At 42.6% G+C, this 7,845-nt stretch overlaps 1 non-coding gene across 1 annotated transcript; it reads left to right on the top strand.

Moving 5' to 3' along the window:
- The first annotated feature begins 5,321 nt into the window (after positions 1 to 5,321).
- On the top strand, positions 5,322 to 5,521 carry LOC132542277 (small nucleolar RNA SNORA73 family). The gene has a single exon (XR_009553374.1). It is a non-coding gene; the product is annotated as a small nucleolar RNA SNORA73 family (small nucleolar RNA).
- The last annotated feature ends 2,324 nt before the right edge of the window (positions 5,522 to 7,845 follow it).

The following is a 7,845-nucleotide window of genomic DNA, read 5'->3' as shown; positions in this document are numbered from 1 at the left end:
GCTTCACGGCTTGTGAAGCTTTCCCCCTGCAGGTGGGGAACAGGGGTTTGAACTCAGGTCCTTACACATTATAACATGCACTCAACCAGGTGCACCACCACTGGGCTTCCATCATGCTATTATTTGTTAACTGTGAATTATATAAATTATATAACTATAATTATATAAAAGCTTACTAAGTGAGGTTGCTGACTTAAACTATGTAACAGTGTGCAGGACTTGGCAACTGTCAGAAAGAAGCTGATAAGTACATGGAAAGAAATCTAATGTCATGAGCCCAAAGACTTCATATTATAAAGATGGGAATAGGAGGTAGGGGAGACAGCCTTATGGTTCTGCAAAAAGACTTTCATGCCTGTGGTCCAGGAGGTGGTGCAATGATTTAAACATTGGACTCTCAGGTATGAGGTCCCTAGTTCAATCCCCAGCAGCACATGTACTAGAATGATGTCTGGTTCTTTCTCTCTCTCTCCTCCTATCTTTCTCATTAATAAATAAATAAAATCTTAATTAAACCTTTCTTTTTTAAAATAAAAAAATAATTATCTTTAGTTATTTATTTATTTATTGGATAGAGACAGCCAGAAATTGAGAAGGAAGGGGATGGTAGAGAGGGAGAGAGACAGAGAGACACCTGCAGCGCTGCTTCACCACTTGTGAAGCTTTCCTCCTGCAGGTGGGGACTGGGGATTCGAACCTGGGTCCTTTCGTATCTTAACATGTGCGCTCAACCAAGTGCGCCACTATCCAGCCCCTTAATTAAAACTTTCTTAAAAAAAAAACTTTTGGGAGTTGGGTGGTAGCACAGTGGGTTAATTGCAGGTGGTGCAAAGTGCATGGACCAGCTTAAGGATCCCAGTTTGAGCCTGAGGTTCCCCATCTGCAGGGGGGTTGCTTCACTCTCTTCACTTCTCTCTGTCCTATCCAATAACAATGATATCAGTAACAACAACAATTCCTGGGTTCAAGGCCCCAGTCCCCACCTTCAGGGAGAAAGCTTCACAAGTAGTAAAGCAGTGTTTCAAGTGTCTGCTTCTCTCTCCCTCTCTACCCCAATTCCCTCTCAATTTCTCTCTGTCCTATCAAATTGAATAAGGTTTAAAAAAATTAACATATATTACCAAAGATGGAAATACACTCCAAACTGAATTAGTTTCAATACACTCCATATATAAATATGTATCTTAATATATTTTTTATAATATATTTTATATATTATATATAATCTTAATATATATTACTAATATATATTAGTAATATATAATTATATGTATAATAATATATATGTATATAATTATATGTATAATATGTATTATAATTATATGTATTATAATATATAATTATATGTATAATTATATATTATATATAATTATATATATAATCTCAGCTATCTTCTTTGCAGAAACTTGATATAAAATTCACATAAAAATACATGGGGCTGAGCAGGGGTAGATAGCATAATGGTTATGCAAAGAGAATTTTTTTTTTTTTTTTTTTGCAAAGAGAATTTCATGCCTAAGGCTCTAAAGCCTCAAATTCAATCCCCCATACCACGAGAAGCCCAAGGTGAGTAGTGCTTTGGAAAAAAAAAGAGAGAGAGAGAGAAGAAGAAGGAGGAGGAGGAGGAGGAGGAGGAAGAGAAGGAAGGAAAGGAGGAAGGGAGAGAGGGAGAGAGGGTGGGAGGAAGGAAGGAAGGAAGGAAGGAAGGAAGGAAGGAAGGAAGGAAGGAAGGAAGGAAGGAAGATGGGTGCATGGGGCCAAGAGAAGCAAAAACCAATCCTGAAAAAAAAAAAAGTTAGAGGACCCCTATTTCTTTGATTTTAAAGTTTTCTAGAAAGTGGGAGTCGGGCTATAGCGCAACGGGTTAACCACAGATGGTGCAAAGCACAAGGACTGGTGTAAGGATCCTGGTTCGAGCCCTGGGCTCCCCACCTACAGGGGAGTCACTTCACAAGTGGTGAAGCAGGTCTGCAGGTGTCTGTCTTTCTCTCCCCCTCTGTCTTCCCCTCCTCTCTCTATTTCTCTCTGTCCTATCCAACAACGATGACAACAATAATAACTACAACAATAAAAAACAAGGGCAACAAAAGGGAATAAATAAATAAAATAAACATTTTTTAAAAATTTGCTAGAAAGCTACAATAAACCAAGATAGTTCCATTCTGGCATAAGGACAGACATACAAAAATCTTTATCAATCAAATCTAATTAAGAGCACAGAAAGAAACTCACATTTAGGGTGAAGAGATAGCATAATGGTTATGCAAAAAGACCTTTATGCCTGAGGCACCAAAGATTCCAAGTTCAATCCCCTGCATCTTCATAAACCAGAGAGATGAGCAGTGCTATGATAGTAAACAAACAAATAAACAAATATTCACACTTAGACTGCACTAACTTCTAACAAAATTAAAAATATGGCCCAAAGACAACTCATCTAGCAGTGTGTGTACCTCAACATGCACAAGGCCTGGGGTTTGAGCCCTGGCACCATATGGGAGCACCATGGCACTGGAGGATGCTCCACATCTGGTGGATGAAAGTTGTGATGTCATTCCTTCTGTTTCTCTCCCTTTCCTGCTCTATCTGAATATATATATATATATATATATTTTTTTTTTTTTTTTACCAGAGCACTGATCAGCTTTGCTTATGGTGGTGGTGGTGAGGGCTGAACCTGTAACTTCAGAGCCTCAGGCATAAGAATCTCTTTTGCATAATCATTATGCATCTACCTCCACCCCCTTTGCCTCTTTTTGTCTGAAGTCAAAAGGAAAAAAAAAAACCCAGGTGGTATTGCATTAGACAATTTGTTGGACTCTCTCAAACATGAGGTGCTGAGTTGGATCCCTGGCACCACATGTGCTAAAGTGATGTTTTTTTTTTTTTCCCCTCCAGTGTTATTTCTGGGGCTTGGTGCCTACACTATGAATCCACTGCTCCTGGAGGCCATTTATTCCCCCTTTTCTTGCCCTTGTTGTTTTATCATTGTTGTGATTATTATTGCTGTTGTTGGATAGGACAGAAATTGAGAGAGAATAGGAAGACAGAGAGGGGGAGATTAAGAGAGAACTACAGGGGAATCAGGTGGTAGCACAGCGGGTTAAGCACACATGTCGCAAAGCTCAAGGACCGGTGTAAGGATCCCAGTTTGAGCCCCCAGCTCCCCATCTGCAGGGGAGTCGCTTCACAGGCAGTGAAGGAGGTCTGCAGGTGTCTATCTTTCTCTCCTCCTCTGTCTTCCCCTCCTCTCCATTTCTCTCTAACTACAACAATAAAACAAGGGCAACAAAAGGGAATAAATAAATAAATATTTTAAAGAGAGTGAGAGAGAACTACAGACCTGCTTCCTCACTTGTGAAGCAACCCCCCTGCAGATGGAGAGTCAGAGACTCAAACCCAGATCCTTATGATGGTCCTTGCGCTTTGTGCCATGTGCGCTTAACCCGCTGTGCTACTGCCCAGCCCCCAATCTTTTAAAAAATAAATTATTTATTTATTTATTTTAATATTTTATTTATTAATGAGAGGGATAGAAGGAGAGAGAGAAAGAACCAGACATCACTCTAGTACATGTGCTGCTGGGGATTGAACTCGGGACCTCATAGCTAGAGAGTCCAACACTTTATCCACTGTGCCACCTCCAGGTCCACTTATTTATTTATTTATTTATTAGAAAGGTAGGCTGAAGAGAGAGAGAGAAAGAACCACACATCACTCTGGTACATGTGCTGCCAGGGATCAAACTCAGGACTTCATGCTTGAGAGTCTAATGCTGTATCCACTGTGCCACTTCCCAGACCACCAGAGTCATGCCCTTGTTCTACCTCTTTCTCACCCTCTCTTCTCTCTCAGACATAAACATTTTAGGGGCAGGTGAAATAGCTCACTTGGATAGTGCACTACTCTGTCATGTGTGAGACCCAGGTTCAAACCCACTGCCACTACATTGAAGGAAGCTTCAGTGCTGTGGTCTCTCTCACTCTCTACCTATCTCTCTGCCTTCTCTGTCTCTATCTAAAAATACTTTAAAAGTTATATAAATATTGGGCAGGGGAAGATAGCATAATGGTTATGCAAATAGACTCTCATGCCTGAGGCTCCAAAGTCCCAGGTTTAATCCCCTGCACCACCATAAGCCAGAGCTGAGCAGTGCTCTTGTTAAAAAAAAGGTATATAAATACTGTAGAAAACTCTATGATTGGAGCAGTGGAATCACAGAGACATGAATCCCTAGTAGTGATGTGAGAAAAAAAAAAAGAGGTTGTGTGTGAGGAGAACTGTATACTTCCTCACAGACAAAGTCTGTGGTCCTTTAGAGCAAGGTGTCTCAGCCTCAGTCCTACCCACATCTTGAGCAAAATGACTGTTGAGGGGCTGTCTTTGCGGTATGGAGTTTTAAGTAGCAACTCTGGCCTCTGCCCATTAGATGCCACTGGCACCTCCCCCAGCTGTGACAGTCCAGAGTATCCCCCAGACACTACTAGCTAGATCTGGGGGATGGGACACCCCTAATTGAGAACAACTGCTCTGAGGATCTTGTGATAGTTTTCTCCTTGCCTCTGTTGCTTCTGGTTCTGTGTAGCTGTGGTTAATACATTTATTCGTCAATTTTCTCAATGTTTTGTGAAAATCATGTGTATTCCATGGAAGCGTTTTCATGTCAGGATATACAGGAAGGAGAAATATGCAGGAATATGCTCTCATTGTGCAGAAGAGTTCTGATTCTTGGTGGGGCCTCATCCACCTCTTGGCCCTCCTAGTCCCAGGCTTAATGGCCCTGCCATACAGTTCTACAATCTGCCACTACTCCCCTCCCAGACTCCCTGCAGTATCATGTTCCATGGAGTTCTGCTTTATACAGTCAGATACTACCCTCCCTCCAAGGCTCAGCATCAGCTTTTTCTGGGCTTCTTCTCTCTCCTGGCACATCTTCCACCATCCACCTCTGCCTAAGCCAGACCCTTTGGCACCAAGCAATCTGGCTCCCATCACCGGCTAGTCTGTTCTTTATGGCTATTCTGCTCTCTGTTCATCCATCATGCCAATTCCTGGAAGGTAAAGCCAGTTGAAACTAAGAAGTGTTTCCACTTCTTAGTTTCATAGTCCCCAGCTCGTCCACCCTTGTGCTAGGTGCCCAGCAGCTTATCAAGCCCATTACATTGAATTTGGCACTTAAAAATATTTGGGGGGGGCAGACAATTAGCTCACTTAGCGTGCTGCTTTGCCATGTATGCAACCCAGGTTTGAGACTAACCCCCATAGCATTGAAGGAAACTTCAGTGCTGTGGTTTATCTCTCTCTAATATGAAAAAGTCAGCCTGGTGCGGATACCCTGGGGTCACTCTCCCAGGCTCTGTCCGGGTGGCGGCAGGAGTGCAGGGCTCTGCCCCGTGACGTACAGTCCCTTTCCACAGCATCGAAGATGAAGCCGGGCCCCGAGTCAGCGCCTGCATATTCCTACAGCTTCTCAGAGTCCCACGGACCGTGACTGAGGAGACAAACCATGCAGGAAACAGTTTACCCAAACACCCTGCCTGGGTGGAGGCTGTTTTTTTTTTTTTTTTTCTTTCCACCCTTAACAGTCTCCGTGATTTAAGCTCTTATCTTGTTTTTGTAGCTCTCACTGGGAGTTCCAGATGTCTGGCTTAGAGCTCTCGCTGAGAATTCCACACAGCTGGCTTACAGGGGAGATGTCTTCACTTGCTTCCGTTCCTTTGTCTGTCAGGTTGCATGGTGAATCAAGAATTGAAGGTGCATCGAGATAGAGCTCACCTAGTACAGGCTTGCTCTCCTGCTGTCACAAATGGAGGGCAGGACTTCAGCAGGTGCCTACTAAGGAGGGTAACCCTGGGAACTTAGGTGTCTGTCAGGGGCTGGGGAGGTGCATCACCCAACTTAGTGCACAGGGCCCTGTTCCGACCTGTGGGGTGGTTTCATGTCAACCAATTTCTAACTGTATAAATAATAAATGAACAGATCTGTGTTTCTGTGATTGCCAAAAAAAAAGTCAGCCTGGAATGGCAAAGCACCAATGATGACAAAAAAAAAAAAACTGTGTTGCTGTTTTTTATTCATCCACAACTATATCTTTTTAAATATATACATATATATATATATCCATGACTATTTCAGATATTTTCTTGAATTTAAAAATTAAGTTTTGCAGTCTTTATATGCTTTTCAGCACAGTCTTTCTCTTTCATGAAAATACTGTTTCTGGGTAGGGGAGATAGCATAATAGTTACACAAAAAGACTTTCATGGCTGAGGCTCTGAAGTCCCAGCCAGGTTCAATCCCCAGAGAGCAGAGCAGTGCTTTGGAAAGAGGGAGGGGGAGAGAGGGAGAGAGGGGGAGAGGGAGAGAGGGAGAGAGGGAGAGAGGGAGAGAGGGGGAGAGGGGGAGAGGGAGAGAGGGAGAGAGGGAGAGAGGGGGAGAGGGGGAGAGGGAGAGAGGGGGAGAGGGAGAGAGAGAAAGAGAGAAAGAGACTGTTTCTTGAAATAAATTATTATTAGGTGGTCTGGGAGATGGCTCAGTAAAGCATTGGACTCTCAAGCATGAGGTCCTGAATTCAATCTCCAGCAGCACAGGTACCAGAGTGATGTCTGGTTCTTTACCTCTCCTCCTATCTTTCTCATGAATAAATAAATAAAATATTTTAAAAGAAATTATTATTAGTGGTTTAACATTGGTACAGAATTTGTAATTTCACATCTATGTGTGTACAGCTCATCATGCCCACCACCACTATGACCCTATGACCCCTCTTTCTTCTAATAATCATCATAGTTTCCACTTAGTCTAAAAAGATAGTTTAGCCACTTTCTTCCCCCCCCCTTTTTTTTCCCAACCAGGGTTATTGCTGGGGCTCAGTGCCTGCACCCTCAACTCCACCACACCTATTGGCCTTTTAAAATTTTATTTTTTAAACTTCATTTTATTTTTCTATTATCTTTATTTATTGATTGATTAGAGACAGCCAGAAATCAAGAGGGAAAGAGATGATATAGAAGGTGCGAGATAGAGAGACACCTGCAATACTGCATCACCACTGGCAAAGCTTCCTCCTGCAGGTGGGGACCAGGGGCTTTGAACCTGGGTCCTTGTGCATTATAACATGTGCGCTCAACCAGGTGTGCCACCACCTGCCCCTCTACTTTTTTTTTTTTTGCCAGAGCACTGATCAGCTCTGGTTTATGGTGGTGCAGGGGATTGAACCTGGGACTTCAAAGGCTCAGGCATGACAGTCTGTTTGCATAACCATTATGCTATCTACCCCTGCCCTTCTCCCTTTTTTTAAATAGAGACAAAGAAAATTTGAGAGAAGGGGAGACAGGAAGAAAGAGAGACACCTGAAGCACTGCTCCACCACTTAAGAAGCTTCCTCCCAGAAAATGTGAGAGAAAATGTGGGGGCAAGGGACTTGAATCTGGGTCCTCTGGCATGATGAAGTGTATGCTCTACTGGATGTGCCACTGTCCGTCTCTCTTCCTTTACTTTAGTTATCTAGATTCCACATGAGTGAAACCAGAAAGTAGTTTTTTTAAAAATAATTTTTATTTATAAAAGGGAAATGCCGACAAGACTATAGGGTAAGAGGGGTACAATTCCACACAATTCCCACCACCAGAACTCCCTATTCCATTCCCTCCCTTGTTAGATTTCCTATTCTTTATCCCTCTGGGAGTACGGACCCAGGATCATTATGGGGTGCAGAAGGTGGAAGGTCTGGCTTCTGTAATTACTCTCTGCTGAACGTGGGCGTTAGCAGGTCGAAAAAAAAAGTACTCCAAAAAAAGTAGTTGTTTTTAACCTACTTATTTCTTTTTTAAATATTTATTTATC

The sequence above is a fragment of the Erinaceus europaeus genome, chromosome 12 (genome assembly GCF_950295315.1).
Source record: "Erinaceus europaeus chromosome 12, mEriEur2.1, whole genome shotgun sequence".
NCBI classification, from domain to species: domain Eukaryota; kingdom Metazoa; phylum Chordata; class Mammalia; order Eulipotyphla; family Erinaceidae; genus Erinaceus; species Erinaceus europaeus.
The sequence above is the reverse complement of the archived record's forward strand: the minus strand, read 5'-3'. Positions and strand labels throughout refer to the sequence as shown.